This window comes from Haliotis rubra, unplaced genomic scaffold, assembly GCF_003918875.1.
Source record: "Haliotis rubra isolate DU_JTF1 unplaced genomic scaffold, ASM391887v1 Scf1, whole genome shotgun sequence".
NCBI lineage: Eukaryota > Metazoa > Mollusca > Gastropoda > Lepetellida > Haliotidae > Haliotis > Haliotis rubra.
This window is the reverse complement of record NW_025764891.1, coordinates 6,846,633-6,862,762: the sequence shown is the minus strand read 5'-3', so window position 1 is coordinate 6,862,762 and position 16,130 is coordinate 6,846,633. Positions and strand designations below refer to the sequence as shown.

General features: G+C 35.2%; 1 long non-coding RNA gene across 1 annotated transcript; it reads right to left on the bottom strand.

The window, feature by feature from the left end:
* Window positions 1–5,558: 5,558 nt before the first annotated feature.
* LOC124276437 lies at window positions 5,559–16,039 on the bottom strand. The gene is made up of 2 exons (XR_006898549.1): window positions 15,532–16,039; window positions 5,559–7,630 (listed from the first exon to the last, which is right to left on the bottom strand). It is a non-coding gene; the product is annotated as an uncharacterized LOC124276437 (long non-coding RNA).
* Window positions 16,040–16,130: the final 91 nt, after the last annotated feature.

Here is a 16,130-nt window from a genome sequence, read left to right as displayed (position 1 = left end):
ACTGCAAAAACTACTTTCATGGCTTTAGACAATGTTCTTCAGGCAACAATGTTCAAGCATTGTGAAGCAGTAAACTGACATTCCATACATGGTGGCGCTGTGCCAAATGTAAGGCTGGGTTGGTGGTATTGAATTTGCAATTACACATCTTCTAGGTCATTATATATGCATTGTTCTTTGGCATATTTTGATTTTAGCCTTGCTATGATGCTGACTCAAATTCTGCGTATATGAATCTACGATGCTTGGATTACACACGTTTATGGTATATTCAATCCTAAACATGGCTATATGACTACATCAATTTGGTCTGTTGTTCCGCCATTATTCCTTTGTGTACGGCAGACTGTTGGTCTCCTGGTTACATCTGCGTGCATCAAAGCGTAATTTGAACTAGAATAAAGATGAGATGCAAGCAACATAGATAGTATGTTGACTCTTTGTAATAGGTTTTGACATAGGTAACATCTCTTCTTTAACTATGGCATAAGGAAACTATGGCAGCAGTCCTGATGCCCCTGGTTTCTCTACACAAGAAATGTGTGTAAAATGTCATGTATACCCTAACCCTCTTATATCCTTCATGTCACATAACTGAGCCCTATGGTTATACAACACCAAATCAGATTCTGTAAAAAAAAGAAAATTATAATTTAAATTTTATTTCTGAATCCCTGTTACAGTCAAAACTAAGCAGCCAGGGGACAGCTCAGTCTGAAGAAAAACAGTAATTTAATGGGATACAGGTGGAAATTTTTACGAACTGTATTTTAAGAAGCACTTTTCGTAGGGAGCCTTCAGTGTGGACGGAATCATCTGACAGCTGTGATTGGGTGATTTTGTGTCAGATTTTTGTGTTTTTTTAAATTTACATCCCTCCAGTCACTAAAACTGACCATATTTTTTAAATATTTACAGCTGTCTTTTTCCATGTGATGACTGAGGCTGAATGTGACACAGGTATTTTCAAGCGGTTGACATTTTGTGCGGAACTGGGCTTAGACTGTTTTGCCTGTACTCGAAAAAGAAATTGGCTGGGGTAGTCATTTTTTTAATGTTTATTACTGCTTTACGGCCAGAATATGCACACGTGTACATGTAATAGCTGTTGATGGCTTGTAATTTAAAAATATATATTTGGTTTTGTGTAACCTATACTGTGGAATATGTCTTTACATTCTAGTTCATTTAGCATTTATAGAGAATTAAAATAGGCAAGTGTAGAAAGAAAGGAAATATGCATTTGGATGAAAGTGACAAAACCATTTCCATAATTTGACAAAATCTCTGCTGAAAGCAGGATTCTATACCCTGCTATAAGGCTATTTTGTAGTGAAGACAGGAATTCACTGAGAAAAAGCATTCCAAGAACTAAATGATAGTCTACACTCAACCTGCTATAAAGGCTATGTTTTATTTTGTAGTATAGAGAAGAATTCATTGAGAACAAGCATTCCAAGGACTAAATGAGTCTACACTCAACCTGTTATAATGGCTATGTTTTATTTTGTAGTATAGAGAAGAATTAATTGAGAACAAGCATTCCAAGGACTAAATGAGTCTACACTCAACCTGCTATAAAGGCTATGTTTTATTTTGTAGTATAGAGAAGAATTAATTGAGAACAAGCATTCCAAGAACTAAATGAGTCTACACTCAACCTGCTATAATGGCTATGTTTTATTTTGTAGTATAGAGAAGAAGTCATTGAGAACAAGCATTCCAAGGACTAAATGAGTCTACACTCAACCTGCTATAAAGGCTATGTTTTATTTTGTAGTATAGAGAAGAAGTCATTGAGAACAAGCATTCCAAGGACTAAATGAGTCTACACTCAACCTGCTATAAAGGCTATGTTTTATTTTGTAGTATAGAGAAGAAGTCATTGAGAACAAGCATTCCAAGGACTAAATGAGTCTACACTCAACCTGCTATAAAGGCTATGTTTTATTTTGTAGTATAGAGAAGAAGTCATTGAGAACAAGCATTCCAAGGACTAAATGAGTCTACACTCAACCTGCTATAAAGGCTATATTTTATTTTGTAGTATAGAGAAGAATTGATTGAGAACAAGCATTCCAAGGACTAAATGAGTCTACACTCAACCTGCTATAAAGGCTATGTTTTATTTTGTAGTATAGAGAAGAATTCATTGAGAACAAGCATTCCAAGGACTAAATGAGTCTACACTCAACCTGCTATAATGGCTATGTTTTATTTTGTAGTATAGAGAAGAATTAATTGAGAACAAGCATTCCAAGGACTAAATGATAGTCTACACTCAACCTGCTATTGTGGGTATGTTTTATTTTGTAGTATAGAGAAGAATTCATTGAGAACAAGCATTCCAAGGACTAAATGAGTCTACACTCAACCTGCTATAATGGCTATGTTTTATTTTGTAGTATAGAGAAGAATTCATTGAGAACAAGCATTCCAAGGACTAAATGAGTCTACACTCAACCTGCTATAATGGCTATGTTTTATTTTGTAGTATAGAGAAGAATTAATTGAGAACAAGCATTCCAAGAACTAAATGAGTCTACACTCAACCTGCTATTGTGGGTATGTTTTATTTTGTAGTATAGAGAAGAATTAATTGAGAACAAGCATTCCAAGGACTAAATTAGTCTACACTCAACCTGCTATAAAGGCTATGTTTTATTTTGTAGTATAGAGAAGAAGTTAAATGAGTCTACACTCAACCTGCTATAATGGCTATGTTTTATTTTGTAGTGTAGAGAAGAATTAATTGAGAACAAGCATTCCAAGGACTAAATGAGTCTACACTCAACCTGCTATAATGGCTATGTTTTATTTTGTAGTGTAGAGAAGAATTAATTGAGAACAAGCATTCCAAGGACTAAATGAGTCTACACTCAACCTGCTATAATGGCTATGTTTTATTTTGTAGTATAGAGAAGAATTAATTGAGAACAAGCATTCCAAGGACTAAATGAGTCTACACTCAACGATTCTGTTTGCTGTGCGCAATGCATGCTACTTCAGTGGGGATAACAACACAAGTGTTACAAGGATAACAACACAAGTGTTACAAGGATAACAACACAAGTGTTACAAGGATAACAACACAAGTGTTACAAAACAAACCTTCTGGGGAACACCTGACTTCATCATCTGAACTCGATAGCGAGTGATGGTTCTTGAACTTCCAGTGTATTTGTTGGACTGAATTTTACCCCTGTTAGATGAGTCCCTGTAATCTGAGTGGATGATATAGCTGTTGTACTGGATGTGCTCCCATTACAATTACATGAAAACCTGGTGCCAGCTGTCTACAGTGGTTTGTTAGTGTAGGGTCTTGAACTTGTCAACCGGTGAAGATCCGGGTTAGAATGAATCTTCAGCAACCCATGCTTGTCGTAAGAGGCGACTAATGGGATTGGGTGGTCAGGCTCGCTGACTTGGTTGACACATGTCATCGGTTCCCAATTGCGCAGATTGATGCTCATGCTGTTGATCACTGGATTGTCTGGTCCAGACTCGATTATTTACAGACTGCCGCCATATAGCTGGAATATTGCTCAGTGTGGCGTAAAACTAACCTCACTCACTCTTGAACTTGTCACTTTCAATTTGTTAGTAGTTATTAATGTTATAACTTTCAAAAGAGTCCCTACAATTGGAAAGGACATGCTCGAATGTTCTATTTCATCTGTATGCAGTGTTTGGTGAGTGTGATCTCTTTTGGAAACGGGGCAGTGGGGTAGCCAAGTAGTTACAGTGTTCGCTCATCACGCCAAAGACCTGGGTTTGATCCCCCACAAGGGTACAATGTGTGAAGCCCATTATTGAGCTTTTGTGTTCTGAAAGCACAAAAACACAGTAAAAGTTCAAAAGTTTATTTTCACATTTGTACAATTTGTCTTCATCAATGAACTATCAACAAAAATAATAACATAGCAATAAAAAAACTAATACAATGTATTCTTAAAGAAACAATAATCATGACTAAAATGCAATAAAAATAGACAAATACATAAACATTTCTCTTATCTACATTCCTATCCATATCATAAGCTTACATATCCTATACAAGAAAATACTGAGAAGTATTTGCAACGTAAATGCTAGAAATCGTGCATTGTCTGTATTCTTCTATGTAATTGCTAAACAATACTTAGTTATACAGTTGATTAACATTGAATAACTCTTTAACTAAAATACTGTTTTTTTGTCCGATCACTGTACTTTGTTGTTTGTTCAAAAGCAATAAAAGCAGGATGACTCATACCATCTAAGTGTTGATTGGACACATCAGAAACCTATGAAACAAATGCCATTTGGAAACTGGGGAAACGTAACACGATATATTTCGAATTACACTTTCTTACTAAAGTACAGATTCTAGTACTTTTGTTGGGTCAAGTTCCATCATGGACTCGAACCCACACTCTCAGCGTCAGGCACCTAATTGCCAGCACACAAAGTCAGACATCTAACCCCCTCAGCCACTGCATCTTGCATAAAAATGGAAGTCAGACAACTGGTAGTCTAGATCACAGGCTTTGTGTACACCTCTGACAAGTGTAAATTGCAATGGCTCCCAATCTGAGAGTGTGGGTTCGAAACCTGGGGACTTACCCCAACAAAAGTACTAGAATCTGTACTTTTTTGACAATGTGTAATCCCAAATATAACATGAGTCACATCAGAAACCATTGTACACATGGTTCTGTGGTACAGCTTCTCTGAAATTTGGTAAATATGAATTTGTAGTTAAACTCTTCTGGACATCCAATTACCGAGTGAAGTACATGCACTTTCAGAGTCCCACAGGTTCAAATAAAGCTTAGTATAAATCATCCCACACTCAAAGAATAAGCCCACTCCTTCAAGTGACCCTGGTGCTAAGTCTATAGTAAACCACATATCAACATATAGTGCATGACACTCCAATCATGTTTGTCCAAGTGATATTGGAAAGTCTGCATAATATTTTTCGGAGACAACTGTACAGTGACCTTGACCTTGACCTTCAAGCAATGGCAGGTGCTGCAGTAAAGGAAGCTATTCATGATCCAAGGGTCCAGGGCCTAGATTTTTTAAGCTCTCTAAGTGCTAAGATAGTCGTAAGTGCCATACATTAACATTAACTTACGACTATCTTAGCGCTAAGAGAGCTTCGAAAATCTAGGCTCAGGAACTGATTCTCTGTGATTTTCGATGTAACAGACGCAAGTATAATTATCACTTCGGCTCTGACAAATCATTTCATCAGGTGATGCGATCCATGATTCACTTATATCAGATGATGAAGTTTATCAAATGATGGAGCTACAGAATAAAATAGACAAAGAACATCATACATGTACATCAATCTGCACATTAAATCAAATACTAACATTGACTTGTGAATGATGAAATTGGGATTTTTTGTCATAAATGTGGACTTCCTGTCATTTGCAATATATATAGTATGAACTGAGAGACGAAACTCAGAGAGAAATTCAGTCTGAACTGTCACATCTTGCTTATTCTGCTTCTGCAGGAATAACTGTAATGAGAGGATGCTTTTCTATTTTAGTTTTTACTGACTCTTACATTTGATGTACAAAAATATTATGAATTCACCTTAGTTGTGAACATTTATTTGTTCAGATCAAATGTCTTGTGCCTTCAGTGTCAGAATATGTCACTTATGACATGAAATTAAACTTCATGATATCGACACAAGTAAACCAAGAAAAAAACCAACTAAGTTTATGTGGTAAAAGTCTCACAAGAATTATCATAAATCAGAGACTTCTGTGGAATGGAAGCATTTTGGCATTACTGACATTCTGCAATGTCACCACAGCAGATCTTCTACAAAACAGCAGAAAAACATAATGGACTTGTCTGTCATGCTAGAATATTACATTATTTATACAAATTAATTCAAAGAAACTATAAAATCTGCTACTTCAATCTGGAAAAATAATACATTACTGGACTCATAAGATATGTTTGTTTTGTACACTATCAATGTTGTATCTCAAGTCCTTATGCCAATTATATACATATGAACAGTACCATGACATCAGCAATAGCATTATGACATCAGCAACAGAATTGTGAAATCAGCAATAGCATTGTGACATCAACAACAGCATTGTGACATCAACAACATAATTGTGACATCAGCAACATAATTGTGACATCAACAACAGCATTGTGACATCAACAAAATGAAAGACACTGGATGTTGAGCAAGTCTGCCGCATGTGTAGTACATTCATGGCTCAACCTTTCACACTCTCATAGCACTATATATAGCCCTTCGCTCAGGAGGATGGACAGCGAGATGCATCTAACCATTGTAGAATCTCAAGCACCATCAACATAATTCACAGTTCATTAACCATTTAAATGAATTTTCAATGCAAATCTGAAAAAAAATGAATTTGATTCATTAGCCATTGAAAACCTTTAGAGCCCTTTTCATCAAGAGTATTCATAACATCCTAATCCATTGCAGTATGAATTTAAAGCATTGTTGACATATTTTTTTATATTTAACTTTTATATTAACATGACATTTTTTTAATCTAATATGAGACAGGGATGGTATTTTACTAAAGTGTTCAGCTAATGATAACATAGAGACTTCATGATTATTTCCCCTTAATAAAAGTAATACAACTTCATCTACTATCTGCGAATTTCTTGCAATGAAACTGATGCAGGATGGAATCTAATAACATATATCTTTACACCCTACATTGAAACATTTTCAAAGAGACCCTTAACCCATATAACAAACCATTGTTTACGTTCTAGGTTAAAGAAGGCTTAAGATCAGAAATCCATTTAAAGCTAGGTACCATTCAATGATATTCAACCTTTATCAATAGACAGAACCAAGTCCCCACATTAGACTGGTGCTACCAGGTATTGATTTACTAATGGCCAAAACCTCAGTAATTGCAAAACATCTTGAGAAGTGCAGAGGCAATTTAACCAAAAAATAGATTGTAAAATGTAGTAGATATACTTCTAGTGCGACCAGGTCATTAATTAGAGGCATATAGCTTAACCTTTAGAATGAAAGGCTTTCGTGGTGAAAAATCTCCATCTTAACAAGCAGCCATTGCCATAGCTTCCGCATGTCAGAGATAAGGGTTGAAGAAGGAGGCTGGAATCGAGTGACTTTTCTTAAAGATTTAGCATTCTGATGATGGTGTCAATTTCATCACACTATGTTGGAGTTCAATATATGGATTGTAAACCAAAGCATAAACCCCTGGAGCAAGTGTGTGATAAATATTCAAATTGGTCTGTACCCAGAGGATATTTACTTCCACTTACAGAATGGATTCTACAACCTTAGTAACTGGGAAAGCAATTGAAAAATGCACATTGAGTTCCTGGTTTGCAGAGTAAGGATGATAAGAATGAGAATGTAAGAATTTTTAGTTTTCATGTTTCAGTGAAGTGCTCATTAATCTGTAAGATATCTACGCACTCATCAGCAAAATGATTCTCCCACACAAAAAGAATTTGAATTCCTGTATGTAGATTTATGGGTTTCAGTCATAGATTTTGGCATATGTCCAGTGTAGGAAAATATTTCAATTCATGCTCCCCGGTCAGCTTGTGATTGGTCCAAAGCACTGTTTAAATTAATCTGAAAAAGAAAATTTACAAATAATGATTTAACAGATAATACAAAATCAACATAAACTGATGTTTCTCTATTCTACAATAAACTGTATCAAAATATATAATGTTTGGGATAATGAAAGAAATATATAAGCAACAACATGAACTATGTCTGTACTGAAAATGGTTTACGTTTTGGAAGGAAATGATCTGATTTTATGACATTTATTTCATCATGACTACACATTTAGTGTTGGATACAGGACATGCAGACCATGAGCGAGTGAGTGGGTTGGGTTTAAGGTCACTTTTAACAGAATCCATTTGAGACTGACATGCAATGATCAAGGGAAACACAAAGAGCTTTGAGCATGCATGTAGATGGGATGGAATATAGTGCTTTATAAATACCCATATAATAATAATAATAATAAATAAAGTGAATTTTTTTAAATAATAATCATCATCATGGTATGTTATATTAATGTGGTAGGAGAGTCTGAGATGATGCAGGTTTCAGACATTCACCAAAATTTCCGAAACCCACGGGCATATATAACGTCACCTGTTTTGAATACAATACATGGTTAAGATGTTGAAAAACTCAAATTTTTAGCCTCCGAGCTGAAGAATTTATTGCCATTTCTTACAAATTTGATGTCAGGAATTAACATAAGGGGCATGAGCAGCATTGGAAATACCAGCCTGCCCAACCGCCCGGGATGGGTTATTTTCAACACACATTGCCAGATTCTCATATTCTCCTGCCTGACGGTCGCGTTAATAATTAGACATGTAATGATGTATATGACAATATTCATCATGTTTCAGGATAATTCCTTATTAATTCACTCGTAAAAATATATGATTAATTCCAATTGGATGATAAACTATGTCACTTTCTAACCTAAAATATTTGCGGGCAGGTAAGTTTTGGTCAGGGCTGTCAAGTTTTACATCTAACCAGCCATGTGGTCTGGCTGAAATTTTTGGAGTAATATGGGGTGGAGTACCTGGATAGAAAATTTGGACCCATCCCAGCTGAAATTTGAACACAAGATCAGAAATTCTATTGTGCCAAAGGGATGCAACTCTGCACAGCAAATTGCTGTATGGCCTTGACAGTAATCCCGACATAAGCTCTCTTGAGCAGAAAATGATCAACACCATCGACGCCTATTGAAACATTCTATGATATCTTGAAAGTCTTGCTTCAGCAATTACAAATGGTGTTTTCTCCTTGGTTTGTAATTCTTTGTTTAAACATATATACTTTGACAAACAAAACACTCTGGAAACATTTAGTCCACATGAAATAGGAATGACACCTTTACATAAAAGAAACCCTTAGGCTTGAAATTTATTCTGATATTTGATAATAATAATTGTGAATTTATAATGCGCCTTTTCCATCTACAAGGCACATGCTCAAAGCGCTAACACACTATGTATTTCTGTGGATATTTTAGAACACGACACCATGACTTGAATAAACTTGTATTACTACCTCACAAAACCATACAGAAAGTTTTAAAGAGCTTCAGTTTGGGTACATTCTTTCCTTTAAATTATTCCCCTTTAAATGACAGCCCTATGTGAAATTTAAACAAACCTTTTACTAAACTCTATCTCAATCATATTTTTTTACATAAACAACTTAAATGACACAAAATAAATAAATCATGAAATAAATGCGTTTTCTATGTAATTGCAAGAAACAGTATGTGTATTAAAATATCACAAAGGGTTATTTATTCTCCTCTTTTCTTCATGAAAGCTACATAAACTCATCTACTGCTTGTAAACCTTCCCATTTTACCATAAATTCCAAACAATTTCATGACATTTAAGAAGATCAAAGGCACAACATCAACTCCGAATTAAAAACATTTTAGTTCTGCTCTTTAGAGAAAAGCACTGGAATATCTGAAAGTACTGGTGCTAACATTACTCAACAGATCTTTAAAGATACAATTAATGCTTGCTAATTTTACAATTTTTTATAAACTTTCTTTGGATGAAACATTACAGTTACCACCAGTCTTGGATAAAATACCAGTCTTTTGACTCCCAAACCATCCCTATGATCATGTGAGTACATTAACTTGTTTCTTTCCAAGCCTGCATTTAAATATTTAAGTTTTCAAGTTGAAGTAAATGCAATCTCATCGTATGAATAATACATCAAATAGGGATTAAATGAGTTGGTGTCCTAAAATCAATGAGAATTGGGAGCTCTTGCAGAATCCCCCCTGTCAGGCTACCGGCCCTACTTTTCAATCAGACTCAGACAATTTCAGGTTTATTTTTCACCACTGCCTTTATAAGCATTTTATTTGCCACCCAGCACACCGAAAGCAGCTGACTTTATAATTACTTTCTGTACCTTTGAAAGGTCAATTCTAATGGAATTTACTTTCAACATGACTCTTGTCCTTTTGCAATGAAACCTGTAAATAAAGGCATTCTTTTTATCATACGATAAACTTAAATATATTATGGTTTAAATCTGATGTTATGATAGAAATAATATGAAATGTTCACACTGGTATATTTTAATAAAAGTAAGTATGGCTTGTTTTCAGACTAGCAGTATCTGAACTAGCAGTGCTTCATTGTGCCCTGACAAAAACGTATGGTTTATTGTTAGTACCCATCAAGTTATTGTCTATGCCACAGTGAAAATTAATGATAATTGTTAAACAAGATTACAATGTGGAAAATAATTTTTCTACATGATTCATAAACTATCATTATATTAAAAAAATCCCTTTGCTGAGGTCAGTATGTGAAAACAAGTAATACAGCCCGTTGTGTGTGTTGACCAATACTGCAGACTAGGGTCCACCAAAGGGGTCAAAATTCTTGTTTCTTCATATTGACCTCATCATAGAATATCATTGCTTTGGGTTACTGGTATACTAAAATTCATTTTATATTTTATGAAGCCTTGAAACCTTAATTGATGTTGTTTCATTACAGTAACACATAAATTGTGAAATGTTACTACCAAATGCCATCTTGGTTTCAGCCAACATTCATCCCATGAGTGAATCAGTTTAGTTTTATGTTGCTTTTAGCAATATTCCAGCAATATCACTACGGGGGACACCAGAAATGAACTTCACACATTGTACCCATGTGGGGAATCAAACTCAGGTCTTTGACATGATGAGTAAATGCTTTAACCACTAGGCTACCCCACTGCCCCTCATCACATAACAGGTAAATATTGAAGGGCAATATTCAATCTCAATATAATTTGGAGGTCCTCATTTTAATGTATTGTTTTGTCACATGGTATGGATTAACCAATGGAATTGCAAGATTCTTAATAGAGGCAAAACAAGTACTTTTGCATATTGTCGAAAGTGTTCTTCAATGGTCATATGGACTGTTTCCATGGTTTAGTGGATAGGGCATCCACTCATAAAACAGCAAGTCAGTGGTTCGATCCTCTTGTTCCACCATACCAAAGAGATTAAAAGATGGTACTTATTGTTACCCTGGCTGAGAGGATTTACACATCATATCCGTTAGACTAAGAATTAGTGCCAGAATATAATCATAGTAAGTTAGGATAAGTATTAGTCCTCTCTGAAAGACTTCAAACCCATAGTACAATTATATTTTTGAGAAATGGAAATGGAATCATCTCATTTAGAAACACAAATCCACAAAGCAAAAAGTCATTCCTACAGGAGCCCTTAACAATTAGAAGGTCATAGAGCTGAGGCAATCCTGCCAAATCATTCTACACTGGAAGCAGATTCATGTTTTACTTTATTCTCTCTAGTTTGGGTTATCATTGATCAATTAGAAAGTCATAATAAAAGAAAATCCTTATAGTGAGTGAGTGAGTGTGGTTTTACGCTGCTTTTAGCAATATTCCAGCAATATCACGGTGGGGGACACCAGAAATGGGCGTCACACATTGTACCCATGTGGAGATTCGAGAAAATCCTTATAATTACAGTGCATATTCAGTAATTGGTATTACATGTATAACGGTTTCAGGAAAGTTCAAAGGATAGAAAAGTAAGGAGAAGCTATTAAACATGTTTTATTAAAAATGTAATCCATTTATTAGGATAATTTTACAGTCTATGTAAAACTTGACACATTGTTGTTTTCATCTATTACCAATTGCCATTTGTGTTTGTTTGATGTTAGAAACCACCAACCGAAGGGACTTGAAAACAACGCAATGATGTTTTCCTTAATGTAGTTTAATATAAGTAATGCATTTAATCCTTTTATATCTGAAACTAATGTGAAGTGTTATTATCAATCAGGTTATTTCCAGTTTTACTTTCATGTTTCAACAGGGAAAAAATGAAACCTAGTACATCTGAAAAAATGTTGTTTTCTGCACCAGTCTGCAATATTCAAGCTTTATCATGCTTCCTTCAAATAATTCAATAGTTGATTGCAAGCACTGTAATATGCATATTCATAAAGAGCCAGATCAAGACCTTTAAGCAGTGCATTATAACCCCAGTCAATGGATCAGTGTGCACTCAGTTTTCATTCTCACCTCCCTGGGGGAGAATACATTCCAGTCTGTGAAACTCTAGTAGGTTAACAAACACATTATCACCTCATCCTGCCAGTGAACAGAGGCATAATTCAAACACTGTGAAGTCACATGCCTATGGAGACAACAACTGTACTACCTGTGCCTCAGTGTGTGGGGGCAGTTGGGTAGCCTAGCGGCTGAAGTGTCTGCTCATCACACCAAAGACCCAGGTTCAATTCCCCACATGGGTACAATGTGTGAAAGCCATTTCTGGTGTCCCCCGTCGTGATATTGCTGGAATAATGCTAAAAGTGGCGTAAAACCATACTCACTCACTCACTCAATGTATGGCTGGACCAAAGCCAAAATTCTAAATATATGTACCTCCCATCCATGACCAACACTGCATAACTGCACCTGATCAGTGATCTGTACACTGTGCAAAGGAACAAGTACCACCAAATGAGATCCATCTGGTCTGTTGACATTGTTGTGTACATGTTAATAAATGTTCCATGGCATTTTCTTTAATTTGAGAACACATAGGTAGACAAGAATATATCTTTCTACTATCCATCTATAATTGCAAAATATTTCAAGCACTTTCATTTCAAACTACTTTTGAGGATCAATATTTTTGAAATGTCAGTTAGGCAAAATGCTGTGTTTGATGAAGATATTCTTATTTCAAACCCTACTTGATACTAGTTTCCTAATCACACTTCAAAGGAAAATAAAACAACCCAGCATACTTCTATAATCAAAATCATTTTAGGTTATCAATTTGGCTTTGATTCATTTTTTGGGTTTAGACTCTTGACATATTGATCAAGAATATCTGAAAAACAACAAATTAAATTGGTCTAGCCGAAACAAGATTTTCCAATGATTTGCCTTAAATCAGTTAAGCGAAGATTCCTGATATTCCGAGGACTAATGTCAGCCATCAGCATGTGCACGATTTAGTCAGGGACAGGTTGTCAATACGCTTGACACAAATCAGTTTCCACATGGAAGCCCTTTTGCCTAAGACTGACTAGCACCAGTGCTGTGAAGGAGGAAAGGTATATTAATCTGCCAGACTGTGATCTTATAGCATCAATCGAGACAGAAACATTTCCTTTCATTTGAATACAAACAACCATAAGCAACATCGCCATAGAAACTGTTATTGAAGCCCACAGACATGGGAATGTGGCATTGGTCAAGCATGTCCAGTTATCGATGGAAGCAACTGTGTGTGACCATTGGTCAGTATATCGTTAATGGGAATATTACAAGAATCGGCCATGTGTAACCACAATATTACCGGAGCTAAAATGTTGATCGGTGGTGTGTAACTTCTATTCCATTACGGTTCTACTTAGTGCTGTTTATGTCCCCTTTCACCGTTCCCTGAACCCAGAATTAATTCTAAATGTGCTTAGTGCTATTTCATGGTGTTTTGCAGACAATTTTATGGATTTTAAGGTGATCAAAATAATGTTTAGTGCTTGAAATTATTTTTGCTAAGGTTGAGAAAAACTCACTTTACTTCCTATCTTTCCTGGATTGTCCTTGAATGGCTGCATGCACACTGATGTAACCTACAGTTATAAATGCATCCTAGCTCAACCAGGTTTTCAGGACTGTTTACTATTGTCATTTCTTTTCTTAATGATAATAACTTTCATTATTATGTACAGTTAAATCAGGTTTATTTTTATATTATCCATGTAATGAAGAATTTGTACATGCATGCTAAACCTGGTGTATAAATAGGTGACTCATTTTTACTGTTTTCATTTCTTTTCAAAATGATAATAACTTTCATTATTATATATAGTTAAATCAGGTTTATTTCTATATTACGCATGTAACAAACAATTTGTACACACATGTTAAACCTGGTGTATAAATAGGTGACTCTTGAGTTAGTAAGAGTAGCGAGAGAGTGAGTGAGTTTAGTTTTATGCTGCACTCATCAATATTCCAGCTATATGGCAGCAGTCTGTAAATAATCGAGTCTGGACCAGACAACAGTGACCAACAGTATGAGCTTCGATATTCACGCAAATGGGATACAATGACATGTTTCAACCAAGTCAGCATGCAGCCTGACAAGCCGATCCCGTTAGTGGCCTCTTACGACAAGCATGAGTAACAGTAAGTTGGCTTGTGATTTTAACAATGCTCTCAGCAGTATTTTAGTTATATTTCTGTTAACCTAATCTATCTCTTATAATGAAGTTTCTCTGAAGTAGATCCATATAGAAATTATTGATATATGCTAATCATGCACAGTAATTAAGCTGTATTATTTCCTCTTGATTAACTGTCAGAAACAAGTTCATGCCAAATCACATACAAATATATTGAGCAATTCTAATGTATTTTTATTTCTATTTCAACTGATCAAAGTTAGCTGTCCTAACAAATTCACAAACCATAAAATCAAATGGTTGTTTTCTTCCTTATACATGTGTACATTGTGGTTCAAACCAAAACAAGCACATCACTGATTGATATGCTTTAATTACTACTTTCTAGATAGATGTAGTAAATTCTTGGAAAGGTTTCTATAACAATGGGGTTTGATATATTTAAACAACTTTTAAAACTGCCATTCAAAGAAGGAACTTTTTTCCATGCCTTATTAATGTATTTAAACCAGTGTTCCTCTCAAATATGTCAACAGAATTGCAAAGAAAAACCCCTGATGACCAACGTCTTCACATGACAAAATAATTCAACTCCACGACAGCTGTAATTTTGAGATAAAGAAATTAGTTTCATTCAGAATCATAATTTTTGTTTTAAAACCAAACACTTTAATCTTTACATATATAAAGAGTATAGACAACAACAGATTTAGAAAGAATACAAACAAAAAACACAACATTTTCACTTGCAGATTTCATTTCAGGATTCCTAGCTAACTTTGCAAAGAAGGTCAGTTTTCCCCAAGCGGTATCAACTCATAAGTTCTTTCTTTCATTATTTTTCCTGAATGTCTTCATCAAAGCTTGTTGTTTTGGAGAAAGCAACATTTCACCAGAGACAGAAGATTTTTTGACAACCATGTGTGTCAAATGTGAAAAGGGATCTTGATTCAAATAATGTGATCTGTGACAGCTTTCAACCAATGTATTCATCTTTAATTATACACTGTTGTGTTGTTTAGAAAACTGAGGTCATGATGCTCAAACCACACTAGTCTGAACATCTAAAGATGTTTGAAATCTAATCAAAACAACTATAATTGGGAGATATATATAGCCAGATATATATAGTCCAAAAATGAATCCACCTACAGGCCCTTTTCTATCAGTTTGATTAGATGACCTTGAAATTAACTAAAATTTAAAGAGTTTATTCAATCAAAAATGAATGTCACTTGTGTTTAACTTTATTGTTATACAACTTACCTGCTGTACAAAAACTAATCCATTTTGTGTAGGCACAGGAACGGTAAGCGGTGTCCTGTTTGGCAGAGTCAGGAGTATGCACTTTGAGCACTGTTGGGAGTTTGTGTCTCCCGCCATGTTATAATAGCACCAATTTCTCACAAACATGAGTCACGTCTCGCTGATGAAACATTCCCTTCGTTTGTGTCCTTATTTGCACTCCACATCCAAGGAAATGCCACATCTGTCACTGTTGGCTAATTTGGACCAAATGAACTTTTGGCAGTCCCATTTTAATCAGACTGTATCCCCTTATGTCTGAAAACATGTGTCACAACTTGTTCTCCATGAGTTACAATGCCTCTGCCCCTTACACACAACATGACACAATCTCACAGGAGATATTCTCTCCCTTAAACACAAATTATCAAATCAATTGCTAACATACATTGTGTCATTAAGTCCTTATCTTCAAACAATGTGTTCTCATTCTAACATATGTGTGTTATCCTAATACCCACTATCATTCAAAATGGAACGTAAATTCTCACATAGGTGATCACATTTTCCTCTTTGACTTCCGAGTTGGATCATATTTTTCTTCTGTGGCTGGTGCAGAG